The following is a 22,206-nucleotide window of genomic DNA, read 5'->3' on the forward strand; positions in this document are numbered from 1 at the left end:
TTTCACGGTTCATTGCACATTGTTAAGTTTTTGTGTTTTGGTCTATTTTTTTTAAACTATAAGTAATGGGTCAACTATATATGTTGTATAGAAGCATTGTTAGCTGTACATGTCTGTCTGACATCTTTCATCTTACCTTGACCTCATTTTCAAGGTTCATTGGTCTTTGTTTAGTTATCTTGGTTAATGTTAAGTTTATGTGACAGTTGTAAAAAAGCTTAGCTTTATACTTAGGACTATCAACATAATATCAATGATTAGTATAGAAGGCGAGACATTTCAGCGTTTGCACTCTTGTTTTCAATTATGGCAGATTTTTTCATAGATGACAACAGATATATTCCAATTGTCGAAACAACTATGTCGTTTTTTTCTTTAAAAGAGGGGCGAAAGATACCAGAAGGACAGTCAAACTCAAAGTGATCTACTGAATTAAACTTATTAGCGGATGTGTATTTACAGATGCAATACGACTGGTGCCCTATATAGAGCAGGATCTCCATCCCATTCTGGAGCACCTGAACCACTCCTGTTCTTTTAGGGATTCGTTTTGCTCTGTCGTTTGTTTTCTATGTTGTGTTTTGTACACTGTTGTCTGTCTTTTGGTCTGTCTTGGTATCTTAGCCATGGCATTGTCAGTTGTTTTCCAATTATAAGTTTTACAAATGTCCCTTTGGTATCCTCCACTTATAAGTTTGTATCTTCCAATTATAAGTTTGACTAGTGTCCCTTTGGTATCTTCCACTTATAACTTTGACAAATGTCCCTTTGGTATCCTCCACTTATAAGTTTGTATCTTCCAATTATAAGTTTGACTAGTGTCCCTTTGGTATCTTCCACTTATAACTTTGACAAATGTCCCTTTGGTATCTTCCACTTATTAGTTTGACTAGTGTCCCTTTGGTATCTTCCACATATAAGTTTGACTAGTGTCCCTTTGGTATCTTCCACTTATATGTTTGACTAGTGTCATTTTGGTATCTTTCACCTATAAGTTTGACTAGTGTCCATCTGGAATCTTCCATTTATAAGTTTGACTAGTGTCCCTCTGGTATCTTCCACTTATAAGTTTGACTAGTGTCCCTCTGGTATCTTCCACTTATAAGTTTGACAAGTGTCCCTTTAGTATCTTCCACATATAACTTTGACTAGTGTCCCTTTGGTATCTTCCACTTATAAGTTTGACTAGTTTCACTTTGGTATCTTCCACTTATAAGTTTGACTAGTGTCCCTTTGGTATCTTCCACATATAACTTTGACTAGTGTCCCTTTGGTATCTTCCACTTATAAGTTTGACTAGTGTGCCTGCCTTTGGTATCTTCCACTTTTAAGTTTGACTAGTGTCCCTTTGGTATCTTCCATTTATAAGTTTGACATGTGTCCCTTATAATTTTGACTAGTGTCCCTCTGGTATCTTCCACTTATAAGTTTAACTAGTGTCCCTCTGGTATCTTCCACTTATAAGTTTGACTAGTGTCCCTATGGTTTCATCCACATATAAGTTTGACTTATGTCCCTTTGGTATCTTCCACTTATAAGTTTGATTAGTGTCCCTTTGGTATCTTCTACTTATAAGTTTGACTAGTGTCCCTTTGGTATCTTCCACTTATAAGTTTGACTAGTGTCCCTTTGGTATCCTCCACTTATAAGTTTGACTAGTGTCCCTTTGGTATCCTCCACTTATAAGTTTGACTAGTGTCCCTTTGGTATCTTTATAAGTTTGACTAGTGTCCCTTTGGTATCTTCCACTTATAAGTTTGACTAGTGTCCAGTTGGTATCTTCCACTTATAACTTTGACTAGTGTCCCTTTAATATCTTCCACTTATAAGTTTGACTAGTGTCCCTTTGGTATCTTCCACTTATAAGTTTGCCTAGTGTCCATTTGGTATCTTCCCTTTATAAGTTTGACAAGTGTCCCGTTGGTATCTTCCACTTATAAGTTTGACTAGTGTCATTTTGGTATCTTCCACCTATAAGTTTGACTAGTGTCCATCTGGAATCTTCCATTTATAAGTTTGACTAGTGCCCCTCTGGTATCTTCCACTTATAAGTTTGACTAGTGTCCCTCTGGTATCTTCCACTTATAAGTTTGACAAGTGCCCCTCTGGAATCTTCCACTTATAACTTTGACTAGTGTCCCTTTGGTATTTTCCACTTATAACTTTGACTAGTGTCCCTTTGGTATCTTCCACTTATAAGTTTGACTAGTGTGCCTTTGGTATCTTCCACTTATAAGTTTGACTAGTGTCCCTTTGGTGTTTTCCACATATAAGTTTGACTAGTGTCCCTTTGGTATCTTCCACTTATAAGTTTGACTTGTGTCATTTTGGTATCTTCCATTTATAAGTTTTACATGTGTCCCTTATAAGTTTGACTAGTGTCCCTTTGGTATCTTCCACTTATAAGTTTGACTAGTGTCCCTCTGGTATCTTCCACTTATAAGTTTAACTAGTGTCCCTCTGGTATCTTCCACTTATAAGTTTGACTAGTGTCCCTATGGTGTCTTCCACATATAAGTTTGACTTATGTCCCTTTGGTATCTTCCACTTATAAGTTTGATTAGTGTCCCTTTGGTATCTCCCACTTATAAGATTGACTAGTTTCCCTTTGGTATCTTCCCCTTATAAGTTTGACTAGTGTCCCTTTGGTATCTTCCATTTATAAGTTTGACATGTGTCCCTTATAATTTTGACTAGTGTCCCTCTGGTATCTTCCACTTATAAGTTTAACTAGTGTCCCTCTGGTATCTTCCACTTATAAGTTTGACTAGTGTCCCTATGGTGTCTTCCACATATAAGTTTGACTTATGTCCCTTTGGTATCTTCCACTTATAAGTTTGATTAGTGTCCCTTTGGTATCTTCTACTTATAAGTTTGACTAGTGTCCCTTTGGTATCTTCCACTTATAAGTTTGACTAGTGTCCCTTTGGTATCCTCCACTTATAAGTTTGACTAGTGTCCCTTTGGTATCCTCCACTTATAAGTTTGACTAGTGTCCCTTTGGTATCTTTATAAGTTTGACTAGTGTCCCTTTGGTATCTTCCACTTATAAGTTTGACTAGTGTCCAGTTGGTATCTTCCACTTATAACTTTGACTAGTGTCCCTTTAATATCTTCCACTTATAAGTTTGACTAGTGTCCCTTTGGTATCTTCCACTTATAAGTTTGCCTAGTGTCCATTTGGTATCTTCCCTTTATAAGTTTGACAAGTGTCCCGTTGGTATCTTCCACTTATAAGTTTGACTAGTGTCCATCTGGAATCTTCCGTTTATAAGTTTGACTAGTGTCCCTTTGGTATCTCCCACATATAAGTTTGACTAGTGTCCCTTTGGTATCTTCCACTTATAAGTTTGACTAGTGTCATTTTGGTATCTTCCACATATAAGTTTGACTAGTGTCCATCTGGAATCTTCCATTTATAAGTTTGACTAGTGTCCCTCTGGTATCTTCCACTTACAAGTTTGACTAGTGTCCCTCTGGTATCTTCCACTTATAAGTTTGACAATTGTCCCTCTGGAATCTTCCACTTATAACTTTGACTAGTGTCCCTTTGGTATTTTCCACTTATAACTTTGACTAGTGTCCCTTTGGTATCTTCCACTTATAAGTTTGACTAGTGTGCCTTTGGTATCTTCCACTTATAAGTTTGACTAGTGTCCCTTTGGTGTTTTCCACATATAAGTTTGACTAGTGTCCCTTTGGTATCTTCCACTTATAAGTTTGACTAGTGTCATTTTGGTATCTTCCATTTATAAGTTTGACATGTGTCCCTTATAAGTTTGACTAGTGTCCCTTTGGTATCTTCCACTTATAAGTTTGACTAGTGTCCCTCTGGTATCTTCCACTTATAAGTTTAACTAGTGTCCCTCTGGTATCTTCCACTTATTAGTTTGACTAGTGTCCCTATGGTGTCTTCCACATATAAGTTTGACTTATGTCCCTTTGGTATCTTCCACTTATAAGTTTGATTAGTGTCCCTTTGGTATCTCCCACTTATAAGATTGACTGGTTTCCCGTTGGTATCTTCCCCTTATAAGTTTGACTAGTGTCCCTTTGTTATCTTCCCCTTATATGTTTGACTAGTTTCACTTTGTTATCTTCCCCTTATATGTTTGACTAGTGTCCCTTTGGTATCTTCCACTTATAAGTTTGACTAGTGTCCCTTTGGTATCTTCCACTTATAAGTTTGACTAGTGTCCCTTTGGTATCTTCCACATATAAGTTTGACTAGTTTCACTTTGTTATCTTTCACTTATAAGTTTGATTAGTGTCCCTTTGGTATCTTCCACTTATAAGTTTGACTAGTGTCCCTCTGGTATCTTCCACTTATAAGTTTGACTAGTGTCCCTCTGGTATGTTCCACTTATAAGTTTGACTAGTGTCCCTTTGGTATCCTCTACTTATAAGTTTGACTAGTGTCCCTCAGGTATCTTCCACTTATAAGTTTGACTAGTTTCCCTTTGGTATCTTCCCCTTATAAGTTTGACTAGTGTCCCTTCGGTATCTTCCCCTTATAAGTTTGACTAGTGTCCCTTTGGTATCTTCCACTTATAAGATTGACTAGTTTCACTTTGGTATCTCCCACTTATAAGATTGACTAGTTTCCCTTTGGTATCTTCCCCTTATAAGTTTGACTAGTGTCCCTTTGTTATCTTCCCCTTCTATGTTTGACTAGTTTCACTTTGGTATCTTCCACTTATAAGTTTGACTAGTGTCCCTTTTGTTGCGTCGCCACCACAATCAAAACAGTGGGTCAAAAACTTAAATACATTAAATGGGAGATAACTCAGTTAGTTATACATCCCACCGAGGATGCCAAATATGTTGCGTCGCCACCACAGGCGTGTATCTCCAGTCAGCGCATTGACCACTTATAGGACGACGACATATCAAGGTGTATATATATAAATATATACTTCTAAAAGGGGTTCGATCTGTTGTTATAACTCTAACTGTTAAGGCTTTACAGAGACATAAAACTAATAAAAGTTCACACCCTGTTTATTCTGGTAGTAAGGCACAACATGAATTTATGCAGTTTTACAATAGTAAATATTTATACTATAAACTAGTATGACATTATATAAACAGAAGAGGTCCCAAGAGGATACATAAAACTTAAAAAGGTATGAGATTTATCAATCTCATAGTTAACTTGCTGTATTTCCGGTGAGGTGCATAAACACCTGAGGTTCAATTGCCCCTAAGGTTTAGGTTACAGTATATAAATGAGGTGCGGTTGCACCAAGGTTCAATTAATTAAGGTATATAAATGCGGTGCGGTTGCACCAAGGTTCAGTTACACCCAAAGTTCCTGTGCACCCGAGGTTCAAGTGACAGTATAAAAACGAGGTGCTGTTGCACCAAGGTTTACAATTTAGTAATAAAAGGTCATCTCTTATCCAGGTGCATTGCCTTAGCAATGTATATAATTTTTGCCTTTTACGGTGCAGAGACACCGAAAATAGATGTGGTGCGCCAAATCCAAACTTTGAAGCACCGCTAAATTTTCGGTGTCTCTGCACCGTAAAAGGCAAAAGAATGAAATAAAAAACATGAATATTAGGGCGTTAATATTACTGATGGTTTCTATAAATAACATACATAAACACATAGAAACCTATAATTGGTAATTGCTTGTTAGAGTTGACAACAATTTAAGTTTAAAGAAGCATCCACTGTAGAGAATGTGCTCGTGGAACGCATAAACTTAAAAACTAATTATTGTTCTACATGTTTATGTATGTTATTTATAGAAACCATCAGTAATATTAACGCCCTAATATTCATGTTTTTTATTTCATTCTTTTGACAGGTAACCAAATGGGCATGCTCCCTATGTCAGCATGGAGACAAGGATCTATTTGTGGCTGTCAGGAAGACTGTGGTACGTCGCCACTTAATAGAACAGCACTCTGGTGTGAGTCACAGGTGTGACTCGTGTTTCAAGTTTTTGGGAAGGGCAGACCAGAAACATGGCACCTGTGATGCCAGGACTCAGACCACAACCTTGGTGGTTAGGCAGTCTGGCCTCACAGGAGAGGAAGCCAAAAAGGTTTTAATTGCTTTTCGCCAAACCGTTGATGATAAAATTTTGGCCAGGCTTTTACCCAGGAGAACAGTCGTTCCTGGCCAAAAAGGAAAGAAGAGGCCCAGTAGCGAGCCAGGCTTGAGCAAGACTAAGAAGTGGCAAGGGCAAGTCATCGCCACCACTTCACCGTTGGCTAGGGTTGCACCACCAAACCCACCCAGTTATGTTACCTAAAACACTGGGTGGGAAGCACATCTCAGTCATCCTGGCCAGTTCCAGACCACGCCCTACTCCCTGTAGGGTGACAGCCACTGTTGTTAGGGAGCCCTCACCCACACCAATAGAGGCAGAGGAGCCAGCCAAGTTGACCAGTGTCTCTGGGGACACCGCCCTTAACCCATCCTTAGCATCTGATGTTGAGGATGGAGAGGTCGTAGACCAAGTCAGCATTGGAGTTGGTCCCCAAGAGACACTGGAGGTCCCCAGTATTCCTCTGCCTTCCATCAGGGTTGAGGAACCTACACCTCAGTCACCAGCTGTCACCCCCAGGCCCACACAGGATAGGGCAGAGGCTGCTCCAGCCATTGAGCCTGCCCGCCGTGTGGTCTGGGATCACCTAGCAAGCCAGAGGGTTACTGATGTCAAGCTGGCTGCGTGGAGTGACGTGCAATCTGGTAGGGTGGTGTTAGACATTGGTGGTACAAGGTTTGTGACCAGTAAAGCCACCCTAAAGATGGAACCAAGCTCTCTGCTGGCAGAGATGGTTCAAGAAGGTTCGACCATGAGGCCATTTAGGAAGGACGAGCATGGGAGCCCCATGTACTTTTTGGACAGGGACCCAGCTCACTTCCGACACATCCTAAACTATTTGAGATTGGGAAGCCAGTGGTCCTCTCAGTCTCTGCCCCGTGTGGTCAGATATCTCTATGACCTGAGGGCAGAGACGGACCATTTCCAACTTCAAGGCCTGCATGACCACATAAATAGGAGGATCACAACTCTGATAGAGTCAGAATACGATGTCAATTTGTAAATACTAAACTTGTGGTACAACAGAGTACCTTACAAACGATCAGCTATATATATATAGATATAGCTAAGAAGACCCCGGAAGAAGAGGAAAGAAGACCGGGAGCAAGTGAATTTGTTGGACTATAATGACTTGTGTTTTCATTTATTCATGTGTAAAATTTAACTTTAAGTAGAAAAATAATATGTATAAATTAATATATTGTTATGTTTTTATAGGGGAATAGTAGATACTTTATGATAAATAACAGTGTGTATTTTATCACAGGTAAATAATTTTTACCATGTTTACAGAATTTTCAAATTAAATTGCAAATCTTTTGACAAGAACAATATAAATATAAATACCTTTCTTTAAATTTAGTAGTAGTTGATTTGAAGTACCAGTAATTTTGATGATGCCTTCTGCATAAATTAATTGTCTGAAAAAGTAAACAAAGTTATATTATTAATAGTAATGGGTTTTTTTATAGAATGAGATGGTATATATTATAAATTTTTATTGTATATAGTGGTCAGAGGACCATTAATAATGTATATTTTTCATGTATAATTTACTACGCAGTCCTGTGGCATCCTTGGCCCTATACTGTAAATCCTGAAGTTAAAGGTTAGGAAGTTAAAAGTTAGGTAATTTAATGGTACTGGTATGTATATATTGTAAATAATAATTATTGCGCATGAGTATGTGTGATAGTGATGGACTATGTGTGTGCGACTGAGCATAAAGCATGAACAGTTACATTTTTATTTTTGTGTATAAGTGAATACCTTTCTCAGGTTTTCAAGTTTGAGAAAACATTATAGATGGCTATATGTATATATGTATAAATAGAATTTAATATATTCTACTTGTAAGTCATAACAAGTACAGAGATCTGATAATTTGTGATTGTAGATATTCTTTAACTTATTGTATGGTTGAAAAATAATGTACATATTTTTTTTAATTAATAGTAAGCGCTAAGGCTTGTATAGATGTTAATATATTTTTATCTTACCTTACCATCCAATTGGAGACCAATCCATACTAAGGAGGGGGCAGTGTTGTGCCGGCCAGAAATTGGTTCCTTATTATGTCCTTTTATGATCCATAAATAAGTTAAAATGGTCTCAAATGTTATATTGTTATTATTTATCGTTGTTAAGATATTTTGTTATTCACACCCCTGTTAAATCCCATCTGGTTCCATTGTAAGTTATCCGTTTGTTTACATCTGATGTTAAAGTACATTTCTGGAATGTCACCGGAAATTGATTTGTAACACATTCTGTTTCAACTCGTCAATATTCTGATTTGTCAAATATGGAGAGTATGCAAGAATCGGCTTAATAACACCTCCTTAAAATTTAGATAACTGATGTTTCTCCCCATATCTTAGAAGAATTTGACACCTGTTGATGCAAATCGTGTCCTGACGTATTTTCAGCTATTTTGTTAGAAGTACACGATTGCAAATGTACATATACTATTTTTTTAGTCTGAGGATTTCGGTCCCTTTTTGGGAAAATATATTAGGCACAATGGGTACTTGCTTCCATTTGTGTAATCTAAAGCTGAATATACTAATTTTTCAAATAGGACCAGTAACATATGCATGAAGCCAGAGAAAACAGTTCAACAATATTTTATTTAACATGTTCAAAAACAAAATAAATGAGAATTTACGTTTTATTCAAACTGTTAAATTGTGACTAATTTTTGATGAAAATCTGTTTGTCCCAGTTATCTGTATGAATAAAAACTGCATATGTGACACCAAAGTCATGACTGAATTCAGTCATCTTGCACTACAACTTTCATCTTAATTTATTAATTGAATATTCAATTGATAATACATTAAAATTGGAGATTGGTAGCAGTTGGGTGTGTGCAATATCCTACACAACAAGTAAATGCTCTGAGGGTATATACAGTTTTTACAGAAGTGCATTAGAAAACTGTTGACTGAATTCAGTCAATTTACAAACATCAAGAATCATCTTCCTTTTTCAAAACTAGATTATAGTATTATAGAAAAAATATTCCAAGTTGATTCTAAATATACATATTAATGTTAACAATAACGAAAATCTTGACTGAATTCAGTCACTGGCACCATTATTCATTGACATTATAAAGTACATCGGTTTGTACAGTAGAAATATCTATACAATATACAAACACATTTTAAATCTAAGTCTATGACTGAATTCAGTCACATACTATTATCGTTCTGTCTTATACATTATGGTATTTTCCCTATTTTATCCACATCATAGATGTTTAATAAGTGATCTTGTAGTTTACAGACATCAAAACAGATGGTCTATATTCCTATTGACTGTTTATTATGCCTTGAAACTTCTTTAAGCGTAGTAAGGTAATCTTCTGCTGTAACTTCTAATAGAAGACGTACTTCTATCAGCAACATATTCATTTTAGAAACAGTGTTGTATAGACAATCCCAATATCAGTAGCGTTGATAGCAAAACAGATAGCCATGACTGGGTCCAGATCGGTTGGTAGCAATGATTGTGATAAACTTCTTTTCCATTATGATTAGTGAGGCTACTTTTTATAAAAAAAAAAAACAACCTGTAACTATGATTAAATAGTTTCCTCTCTTATTTATCTTGGTCTCTATATCATTTTTATTCTCAATTGCCAATCTTAACTTCTAGGTTGCCTTGGCCGTATTTGGCACAACTTTTTGGAATTTCGGATCCTCAACGTTCATCAACTTTGTGCTGGTTTGGCTTCATGAATGTTTTCGTATGAGATTCACTGATGAGTCTTATGTTGACGAAACGAGCGTCTGGCGTACTAAATTATAATCCTGATACCTTTGATGACTCTAAGTTGTCCATTGCTGATAAAGCTTCTTCTACCTACAAAGAAATTTTATCTTTAAATTTGATGTTATATGTGCATATATTTTACAATTAACGACTTTAAAGACACTAGTTATCTTTACATATGAATATCTAGACCTTTATCATGATCATTTATTGAATTCAAGTAAAATAACTTTAAAAATAATTATTATAATTTGGATAGGTTGTTTTAAGGTGACACACTTTACCATGTTTACATCAATTACAATTGACATTTGGCTTAGAGTTAAGAGATGAACCACAATATTCTTCTTTTATATTCACTGAAGAAGGAACACATACTTACATAAAAATTTGCACCTGAATATGACCAATCAAAGAACTCCATATGTTTTGGTTTTTTTTAATTTGAGAAATTACAGGGAAATAATTGATAACTTTTCGGAAAATAACCTTTCCATTGCATACGTATATAAATCTTCCATACAATTGGAGATGACAGACATAAAAATCTTCCATGAGGTACGAAATGGTTTTATTATGTTTCAAGGTTTCTAGATAAACATGTACTCTTGTCAAATGTAAAAATAAATCTTCCCTTCGATTAGATGAAAATTAATTATATTGTAATTATGCTGCTACATAAAGTACATCATGATGAAAATGCTGTGTACAAAATAAGTAAATATATGTTTGTGGAACTGAATAAGGCATGTAAAAGTTCATTGTCTTCTTGTATAAATGGTACCAATGAATTTTGACGGGACGTATTATGGTAAACAAATGTCCGGCGTACGTCCGTCCGTCCGTCTGTCTATCCGGTGTAAACATGTCGCACCGTAACTTGAGAACACTTTATCCAAATTTCATGAAACTTAATACAGTTGTTTCTTATGATGGTCAAACGATCTGTATACTTTTTGGTGCCTAATAGATTAAAAAATTTGAGTTACGGGACTTAGTAACTAAAACAGGGGTGTGTTTTTCCTGTGTCGCGCTGTATCTCAAAAACGATTTATGATAATTGATTAAAACTTAATACACTTCTCAGTTATATTTATCTAAAGATCTGTATACATTTTAATGATGATTAAAAATTTTATATTTGAATTATTTAGTATTTTGTAAAAAAAGGTGAAGGTTTTTTTTTTACATGTAGCGCCGTATCTTAAAAAAAAAATTATGATTATTGCTTAAAACTTTACACACTTCTTAGTTATATTAATCTTAAGTTCTGTATTCTTTTTGGTGATGCTTCAAAATTTTAATTAAGAGTTATTGAGTTTTTTGTTAAAAAAAAGTATGTTTTCACTTGTCGCGCTGTATCTCAAAAACAATTTATGATTATTGGTTAAAACTTTACTCACTTCTTAGTTATATTGATCGTAAGATCTGTAAACTTTATGGTAATGATTTAAAATTTTATTTAAGAGTTATTGAGTTTTTTGTAAAAAAAATGGTGGTTTCCCCCCCCCCCCCCCCCAAAGAAAAACATAAAAAGAAAAGTGCCCCCAATGGACTCGAGATGTAGACCGTAGAACTAGACTCTTTGTTTGCAAATTATCAAAACATGTATCACAAGTTCACAATTGGTTCATGTTTAGACAGTAGGGTGCATGTACCAGATTTTTTTGTTAACATAAATCAAAGGCATTTGGTTAAAGTCCGGTTAACATAAAACATAAGGACATCTTTCTATATATTTATAATATTTCATATTAAAGAATCGAAAATTCCGGAAATTAATTTGCATCAACATGATTAATGAAAATTGCAACAATAAATGTTAAATTGTTGTAAACCATGTCAACTGAGGTCACAACTTTCAATCATTCAAATATTTATTAAAATAATGAAATATCAAAAATTTTATTGACAATGATCAAAATGTAAAATTAAAATTGTAACCTAATTGCAAACAATATATGTTTGACTTTCGATCCTGCATAGAAGGTGCGGAAATTTAAACCTCGACAAGCGGTAAACCTCTGCAGAATTTGCTATCCTATTATATTGTACGATTTGTCGTAGCCTCGGGTCCTGGGTCACTGATTGCCTGTGATCTTGGGCCACTGTTTAACCATAGATCGAGTATAAGCTAACGCTTACGAAATAGAAGGCTGGATTAGGATGTCAGTGTTGCCGGAAGAAATCTCAGTACGACATATATAATTGATTAATGATTTTTACCTGAGAAAAAGGGTCAATATAGGGCAAAATACTTTATATCGATCAAAAAAAAAAAACAAGGAGATCGAGCATTGATAAAAATTCCGTAATTGTTATTTGATATTTTGAATAACAGTTAACAGCACACATATTTTCAAAATACCCGTTAACAAAAAGTATGAAAGTACCTAATCAACCTTAGCAAAAAAGACCCCCCCCCCATTTTTAATAAAGAATTATCCATATTTTTCATATAGCTTGACAAGTCCTTTCTGTAATTTTGATATAATTTGGGTCCAGCCATTTTTAAAAGGGGTTCAAACCCAGGATAAAGGGTGGGTTCCTTATGTATACCTATTCAGACGCATTCATCGTCAAAAAGGGGGGTTCCACCACCTTAGATACGCCGCTTGTCCCAAAAGTAGTATTTTACCGTGCGCTGTAAAAACTATTTTTGAGCTAGAAAAGGACTATTGTGATTTTTTTATTTGAATTTATTGTCCGAAAGAAATGCAGAGACAAAATGTTACCCCGAGTTTATAATATATTAATAAGTTCACTGACTTGGACTTTCCCGTACTATTTATAGGATATCTGATGAGAAGTTGTTTTTATTATTAATCACATATTCTTGCTGATTTGGGACTATCCTGTCCGATAAAGGTCTTTCTCAATTTTGGGAAAGCGTCCTAGATTTTATCCTTCCTCCGTCAAAGTTTTATCTTGGATTATATCATCATAAATCTGTGTGCGCATATCATTACATTAACACATGGCAAGAATAAAATCTCTTTGTTCTTACTGTGCTATAATCTGGATAATGCACAGCAAAGGTGTGCATTAACTACCTCAGATATACTGCACAGTTCAAATCTTTTTACCTTTAGGGGCGGGTCTTGGATTTTGAAAGGGGCGTTATTCTATAAAATTATAAAAAATATTACCGAGTGTAGTGAGAGTAAAGACAATATTGACGATTTTAAGCTAAAACACGATACTTTGTCAAATCCAAGGGTTAATGAACTGTTCGCCCCCACCCCCGAATCCGCCATCTGCCTTGAAATTACGACAAAGTTGAACTTCGTACAAACATCGTCGTTTCAAAATAGGAAAAAGAAAGGTTTCTCATTCCTTTATTTTTTTTTATCTAAGCTGGGACATAAACTATTTTGTTATATTTTGTGTACAACGTAATCTAAATCAGTGTTTTAAAGTTAAAAAGATAGTTAAAACAATTTTTGGTTATTTCTGCCAAAAAAGAATTGTATCTAAGAATATCCGAATAAAAGAAATCTGATTTATATTAGTTTCAGACCCAATGGAATTTATAACGACTTTTTGAATATTTCTTCTATAAAGGGACTATTTTTGGATCGAATTTAATGAGGACCATATTTAAGTTTGTTTTAAAACAGGGGGATTAACTGGAGATCAATCAGACTTCATTTAGATGGACGTGTCTTAAAAAGTAATATAGTAGATAAAAGAAATTGGGGGGGGGGGGGGGGGGGGGGGTGCAGAGAGTAAAAGGTTTTAAAAGAGAAACGCCGGTATTTTCTGTTTATTTCACATTTTAAATTAAGGTAATATAACATCTTCCTCGGTTCTTTTTTTCTCTAAGCATATCATTGAGGGAAAGAAATTCAAAAGCAATTAATCTAATTTTAACTCAATAACCCTTGCAGTTATACAATAAAAAAAAATATACCATTAAATCGCAATTTTAGAATGAGTCTAAATATAAAAAAAAATATTAATTTTAAACTTACCAAAGTCGTATTTCCCCCTTTCTTTACCCTACAAGAAACTTTCCTAGGAACCGTGGATTGCGGAATGACGTCAACATTTCTAAAACGTTCACGTAAATTGATTGCGTCATGTGTTAAAACAGTTATTGGCCAATCAAATCGGTATATGTAATTTAATCTGCACAGCACGAGATGACCCAATAACCCGAACTCCTGCGTCGTTCGGGTTATTGGGTCATCTCGTGCTGTGCAGATTAAATGACATATACCGACTTGCTTGGTCAATAACTATAACGTAGAACCACAGTATCCGTGAAAGGCTTATAATTTACTGTATTCGATACATAGTGATACGCACAATATCATTTTCAAAAGTTCAGATTTTCATTCTCTAAATTTGTCCGTCGAGTATTGATTTGATATTCAAAATTCCTTTTCAGGTTTTGAAAGAGTTCTTTAATTTTCTTGCCTTGTATTTTGAAAGCTTAATACTGGTTGGTAGTGTATCATCTGGTTTATAAATAAAGCGCGCTTTTCAAACAGCGTAAACACATGGCAACACTGAGATTTTTAAAACTGAAATATCCTAAAAAAAATTTGTGTACATATGAACAGTTTAATTATATTTTGTAACCAAAAGAAATACAGGGGCCCTGAAATATAATATGTAACAAATGGTCTTTATATGTTTTTTTTAAAAGAACCTCTTTGATCTCCAACACGTCGGTTGTCTAGTAATTCTTTTCGTGTGCGTGCCGGTGGTACATCACGCCTTAAATCTAACGTCTCAGAAATTAAAGAAACTCAGTGTCCTTAAAAAAAGTTTTATGATATAAAAGAAGGTTTGTTGAATTCTTACCTATTTCAGAGAACTAGCGCAAGGACAGGTGTGGTATGTCCCCAACGACGAATACACATCTAACTTTGCTCATTTTATGAAGAAAAGGAAACTGCCAAATGAACATCAATTTCTGTATTTAATTTTTAACTGAACGTCTTCCTGTCAAAATTTTAAGCGCGGAATCTTGTTTACAAATAGGTTACATTAACCTTAACCTATGATTTATTACAGTTGCGAACATTGGGATGGGTGTTACGGAATTTCAATGAATGACTAAACTTTAATGAGGTCAAGAGCAACTCTACAAGATCCAAGTAAAGATAATAACAAGGTCACTTAAAAATTTCTGATTCAGCTTTAAATATTGTAAAATAAAAATGAACGGAGATTCAGACTGAGTTATTACTATACTAAGTTATTTATGATGTTAATGTATCTTTAGCAATATTGACAAAACTATGTCTTATGATTAGTTATATCAAATTATGTGATAAATATCGTTGGTTTTAATGTTAACTAAATACAAGTTTTCCCATTTATACTTTGAAACTCTTGAGATTTGTACACAAAACGTTAACTCATAATTTATATAGCACAATTTTTAAAAAGGATTCCAGTTTCTAAGCTGGCTTATTCTGCAGTTTTTGAAGTAAAAATTCACAGCATTTCAATACCACCCCTCTCTCTCACCCCCCCCCCCCAAAAAAAATAATAATCAAAGCATCTCAGGTCTTTTCCTTGGATAGGACAAACACATAAATGTCGCTTCAGAAATTGTTCAGAAAATGTCAAATTTAGGACATTTATATATATATAACGAAATTGATTTAATCATCTGCGAAAAAACTGAGTGACAGAGATACAATAAACATATTCACAACTTTCTTTTCACTTTTAGTGAATTAAACTTGCGCTTGTGTATTGTCATTATTGGGACTCTGTTCCTTGTGTTGTTTGTTGAAAATCGTATCCATATCCACATCGCTTGCGATGACTTTTTTGGTTTTGTGCTGTTGTGTTTCTGGCTGAATTACTTTCACTCTCATAAACTTTGATTCACAACAATAATTCTTATGAAGATCTGCGTTAACCTCAGAATTTACGTTGGACCCGTGTTTGTGTTACCCTTTTTTGTCATTTCCTGAATATTTCATTTGACGGTTTGACTCTATTTTGTCTATATGACGTAAACATTTATCTTCTACATTAGGAAAACCTGTTTAAATTTCTATGTAAACCGATATAAATTTACAACTTAAAATGTTGTGTACAAAATAAGTAAATACATGTTTGTGGAACTGAATCAGGGGAAACAGTTCATTGTCTTCTTGTATACAAAAAGATTAAAGTTGATCTTGATCAAATTGTACCCATGATTTTTTTAAGTAATGCATGAAGTACCAAGCAAACTTTAAGATCGGTGACTTGAAAGGAAGAAAAAATACACAGATCATTTAGGCAAATTTTAGATAAATAAAAAAAAAAAGAGATGTGGTATGATTTGATAATTTTTTATTGATTCGATGTACTGCATATAAATTATAAATCACCCCCCCCCTTTTACGACTCTTTAAGGAGTGATATAGCACGCACACGAAAAGAATTACGAGACAACCGACGTGTTGGAGATCAAAGAGGTTCTTTAAAAAAATATTATATAGTCTATACATACATACCTACCTTTTGTCTTTTCATCTTCTATGTTTTACCGCTGTCTGACTTTGTAGTCTGTATACAACCATCATCTTCTTGAAATCGTATGCAAATCTTTCAGTTTCCGAACGAGCTCCCGTGAATCCAGAAAATTTCGATCAGCTATCTATTCGTTTTTTTAATATATTGAAAATGTATGTAAAGATCAAGAATAAAGACTTGATGTTGATTTTAACTGTAACTATGAATTGTTTAATTGATAAAGGGGCAATATTGACCGTAACAAGTGTGTACTATACTCACTTCAACGGGAGTCTTAAGCTACAACCGAATGTAGGTTATAACCTAACACGGTACAGTAACCGGCTATATTCTGGTTGAATTATTTTACATTTGTGATTTCTAGCTGACTATGCGGTATGGGCGTTGTTCATTGTTGAAGGCCGTGCGGTGACCTATATTTGTTTTATTTTCTGTGTCATTGGGTCTCTTGTGAAGAGTTGTCTCAATGGCTATCGCACTACATCTTCTTTTTTATATGTATACACATTACTTAAACTGCATCTAAACAAAAGTCATCCGACCTCAACAAAGATTTTATGGCCAGATCCACGAGACAATTCATGGTGACCACATTTCTATAAGCAAGTTGGGTTCGGTCACTATAGGGGTTATTTTACATAGGATGAAAAAAATCATGATAGAATGATACATTTTTTGCAGTCGTATAGAGAGGTAAAATAACAAAAATGAAGATTTCAGTCATTTATATAAATTGCAACTATTGATCTATTGATAATTTTCCCTTCGTTCTATATTTATTTCTTGTCAAATTACACGTGTTTAATGGTAATTATCCATAATAATGGAATTAGATCCGCACATTTTGATTTAACAAAGTTCGTAGCCAGGAATTTCCAAGGGGGTTACATTTACTCGTTAATAGTCGTTGTTCCAAAAAAAGTTCAAATTTAACAGTTACAGTTCAAACAGAACGTCGACTTGAAATGAGCTTTTCGTTTTCAAAGCCTGGGATTCGTACGAATCCCTGGACCCCTCTTTTTTTAGCTATACTGGTCTGTTAAATATATACTAGTATATATGTATCTGTTGGTTCAAGATTTAACCGTCTTAGATTTTGAGTTAAGACAGGTCCTTATCAATATAGAAAATACATTATGAAATCATGATCACTTAAACAAGTAATTTTATTCGAATTATGTGATATTCAAGTTACAAATTTACTAAATAAGTTATTTTGCTATATAAGCGTTTGGGGAGGGGAGAGTTTATTTTACGGTACTTTGGTATATTTAAGAATACAAGAATATGTGAGATCGATGTCGATGACAAATAAACCGAGAAAAAAAAAATAGCAATACATGTAACAACCAGAGGATAACCGAATAAAGTAATACTATGGTATCTGATATGAATTAAGAAGACAAGGAGCACAGTAAATACAATACAGACAGTAATACCTGTCCTTTTCTAGATTTGAATATTTCACTACACTAACCGACAAAATAGACAATTTTTCGTACCAAATTGTCATGTTTCCCTTTGATTTTCCTTAAGCCCCTTTCTCCTATGTACATGCATATTTCACAACTTGATAACCATGATCGTTACTGTTGTCCCGTTTAAGTTTCGATGAACTGTTATTTATGCATTACTGTCCGATAAATTTTCAAGTCCGTTGGATGTGTAATTTTTTTCAATCTCGCACATTCTTAATGTGCATTTCCTATAAGTCAGGTTTATGTCTGTCATGTTTTGTTACAAATGAGGCCGTTAATTTTTTCTCTTGAATTGTTTTACATCTTTCATGTTTGGGACTAATATAACCGACCATATGGTATGGTTTGGTTATTGTTGAAGGCTGTCCGGTTGCCTATAATTGCTTACATTCAATTTTTACCTTTTAGAATACACGTGACTGTCCTTTTGGCTTTATCTTTGTACAGAAATAATCAGGCAGTGATATACGCAGCTGTTTCACTTGAATATATTTATTTATTTCGAGAATCCTGATGTCGGGGTTAACGGGTTTTGATGCGACCTTAGTGGGAAAAGGGGGATATTTTTCAAGTGTAAAGCATACTACTATACACTAATGACATATTTTAATATTAATGCAAATTGAACAAGTTTGTTTGGAATTGAATTATTAACGTACACAAATACACCATAATGTTTAACAACAATAAACCTATCCAATCGGTGAATTGACCAGTGGATTCATCCTTTAAATGACGATATGAAATTATGAAGTATGAATGCCGATATGACACCCCTCCTCCAGAGAACAAATGGTGTATAGCAGTTAGCAACTTTCATGATATCAACGGCCTTCAAAAATGAGCAAAGCTATACTGCACACCTAGCTACATAAAAGGCCAGATATGACAAATATAAAACAATGCAAACAAGTGAAACTTCTAATCTAATTATTTGTTCTCTCGCAGTTTTCGAGATATAGGAATTGGTATTCGGCGGCAGTGGTGGTAGTGGGGTAAATTATTTTTATGAAACATATATAATTTAGCAGGAAGAAGACATGGATGCGTCATATCTAGTAAACAGATACATTATGTTACGAAGTCATCTGTCATGTGTCCATCCATTGTCCTAGACATATTTTTTCATGGTTCAGCGACTACTTAAAAAAGTTGTCATGTAAATTTCTCATTTACGGTATCATGAGAAAAAGAAGAATTATAATTGGTATATGGTTTCCTTACAATGTCTATATGTCCGTCAAAATTGAACTACAAGGAGACATTAGAGCCCATTTTAGCGCGGGATTAATCCGTTCACCTGTATTTTCGATAGCCCATTTTAACGAAAACTTACCTACCTTGTTAAATAATACTCGCTAAGCTTTGGCCAGAAGTTTAGTGTAATTCATAGCGAACTTGATTATCTGAGTCGTTCCATGCCATTATAATGAGCAACTTTATAATTGTCACCCAGCTATATACTTTTTTTTAAATATACTTTTATCAAATTGCAAGGAATAGCATATATAAAAATACGAAGTATAGACAAATATGCACCACAATCTAGACAAGATAAAGAGAAAGAACAGTTCCTAATGCAATTCAACAGTTTTGTACATGGGGTATATCCGGAGCCTATTATGTACGTTCTCTAGGATATAAATTCCAGGCTAGAACGAACTTTTAACATTTGATTAAATCTTTTAGACTTTTAGTGCTGTATTTTGATAGACATCATATATTCTATATTTTTTCGCTAAAATGGGTTAAAAACCAGGCGCTAAAATGGGTTCTTCTTTGGCGCTAAAACGACCTCGACCTGTGTGTGCAGTCTTGTTTGAAATAGAAACTAAAATTTAACTAGTTAGAAGAAGATCAGTCCATTCTTTTTTTTTAAACAGTGGGTAAACCGGTTCAATAGTTATCTCCCTTCCAAGTTAATCACACCAGTGTTGGATGCGTTTGTCGTCATGAATACCTTGACTACTGCAGTAAATGCATATACAACATATATTTTGATAAACAGTGAAAGAGGGAAATAACAATGCGATATAGTTATCAAAAAAGAATATATTTTCCCTCGACATCTCAAACGATCAGATATTATATGTTTTTTGTAGTTTTGTATAAAATCATTTAAAAAATTCTGACACAAACCAACGGACAACTACCTGTATATGTGTCATAGAAACAATACTAATAGAATAGAGTTGTCGTAGAGTTGTCACTGGCTCAGACGTAGCTTATACTATAATTATATATGTGACTGCATCCTACATTGATTTGTAACATCCTCTACGATAGATAATTCAGCTGATTTTTGATATTCCATATTCATGCCTTATATATTATACATGTATTTCCCGTGCCTCAGGTAGATATGAAGATTTGTTCAACAAAGAATATTCATATTTCACGAGGGCTCATGTTTTTTGTTACGACGCTACATTTGTAGATAAAAACAGACGAGAAAAGGTATCACTCGGCAACCAAAAGCTTGATTTTTGTCGAGCTCGAGTGGTCTAGCGTGCAGGGTATAGTGCAAGGCGATTTGGTACCACGATATCTCTTTAGCATGTCAGTTCGAATCCCAGCCAGGGAAGAATAAAAATTTGCATTCGCTTTGCAGGTCTAACATTGCTGGGGTGTTATTTAGACGAATTATAATTTTATATATTGGATTTGATTACGGTTAGTTTTCCCTGACATTTTTTACTACTAGTATGCATATATTGGTCTTTCTTAACTTTCTCCTATCATTCAGTGAAACCTATGCTTAGATCGTGCTGATCTAATATTTTTGGAAAAGGGGAGGTTGTGCGTGTAAAGCCAAAATTGGAAGTGATACTTGTAAAAAAGTCTATGCATTAATGGATTTATTAATTTCGAAGCTCAATAAGGGAGGACCCCGGTCCCCTGCTCCCTAAATCCGACGTTAATGCTTTAAAAGGAAAGACTTGTAGAGAAATGCTAACGCTTTTAAATTTGAATTAATAAAAGGGTTTTTAACAATTAACGCTAGGACTATTATACTAACAAAAATACAAGTGTAAAACCATTCAAAGGGAAAAACCAACGGTCTAATCTATATAAAAAACGAGAAAAGAGAAACACTTATGAACCACATAAACAGACGACAACCATTCTATTCCTTACAGTACGGTTTCGGTTTTCTTCGTTGTTGAAGGTTCTTTACATAATGAACTTCAACTGCTGACTTTCTCATAGGCAATCACATCACATCTTTATTTTTTTAGGGAACAGTCATTATTTATCAGCTGAGGGGGTCGGTGCATTTTAGGGGGGGGGGGGGGTCATTGCCAAAAATGTCATACCACTGGAGGGGTTACCATCAAAAAATATTTTAATTAGGGGGGGGTCACACAATAAAGGTTTTTATATCTGACTAGTATATAAATTGTTGACAAAATTGAAATGAGTATGCAATCTGTAAAATACTGATGTCTGTTTATTAAATCTTTGATAGTGTAAACTGTAAAGCACCAGCAGGATATGCCTAATTTCTCAAGGGCAGTGCAACTGATCACTCCTTATCACAGTTGTGTAAATTTACAATCAATAGATTATCAACTGTATGAAACATTTCTCCCTAGTTTTGACCACAGGAAATGGTGAGTTATAAACTTCAAGGTTTCTGGACAGGCATATTTAACTTTCTATAGTCATGATACATGTAGTCTTTAAATCATTTTGATGTGATTCTTGAGATGAAATGGGTGTGTATATTTAATTCAGTATTTTGATGAAAGCAAGGATGCATGTTAGTTATATGTCTGTCACGTGGTTACAAAAATAGGTATACTTATTTTATGAAATTATTACAAAGATATTGAATAAGAATAAAAGATGAACTCAGTGAAAGTGTTTCTCTCTGGAGTGTTACTATACTTATCTGACCAAACATCTTTTATTGTCTTTTGAAATTAAAATTTCTTTTTTAATGAAAGATATAAAAGGGGCATAGAGGAAAGTGTTTAAGATGTGACGAACTTATTAAATTAATTGTGATTATTGCAACTGCGTTGCTTCTATACAAGAACGTGAAGATAAGTGGGACCCAAAACAAATTATAAATACTGATGTACCAGAAGATGAAAAATATCCAAATATCTCAAAAGGATTTTTTTTTTTTGTTCGTTGATATATGACAAGGTATATATTGTTAATAAACAATTTTTATATGAAAAGGGTGGGGTACTTGATGTATCAGCTGCTTACCCCTACCAAAAAAAGCTTGGAACCCCCCCCCCCCCCCCTTCCCGAGCTTTCAATATAGACTGTCTTTCAAGTAAAGTTTTTTCCATTCTGTTGATGTTATTAAACCACTCCCAAAAGTTGAGGTTACGTTACATAAAACCTTGCAGTTTAAAGTGAAAAGAAGTTGATATCATGATA

General features: G+C 34.5%; 1 protein-coding gene and 1 long non-coding RNA gene across 2 annotated transcripts in view; one reads left to right on the plus strand and one right to left on the minus strand.

Moving 5' to 3' along the window:
* Positions 1 to 22,206, plus strand: part of LOC139513292 (stimulated by retinoic acid gene 6 protein-like) — a 70,403-nt gene that overhangs the window by 1,534 nt on the left and 46,663 nt on the right. The window lies entirely within an intron of this gene.
* LOC139513293 (uncharacterized) lies at positions 8,673 to 14,891 on the minus strand. Its single transcript, XR_011662421.1, has 2 exons — positions 14,654 to 14,891; positions 8,673 to 9,931 (listed from the first exon to the last, which is right to left on the minus strand). It is a non-coding gene; the product is annotated as an uncharacterized lncRNA (long non-coding RNA).

Source organism: Mytilus edulis, chromosome 2 (genome assembly GCF_963676685.1).
Source record: "Mytilus edulis chromosome 2, xbMytEdul2.2, whole genome shotgun sequence".
Classification (NCBI taxonomy): Eukaryota; Metazoa; Mollusca; class Bivalvia; order Mytilida; family Mytilidae; genus Mytilus; species Mytilus edulis.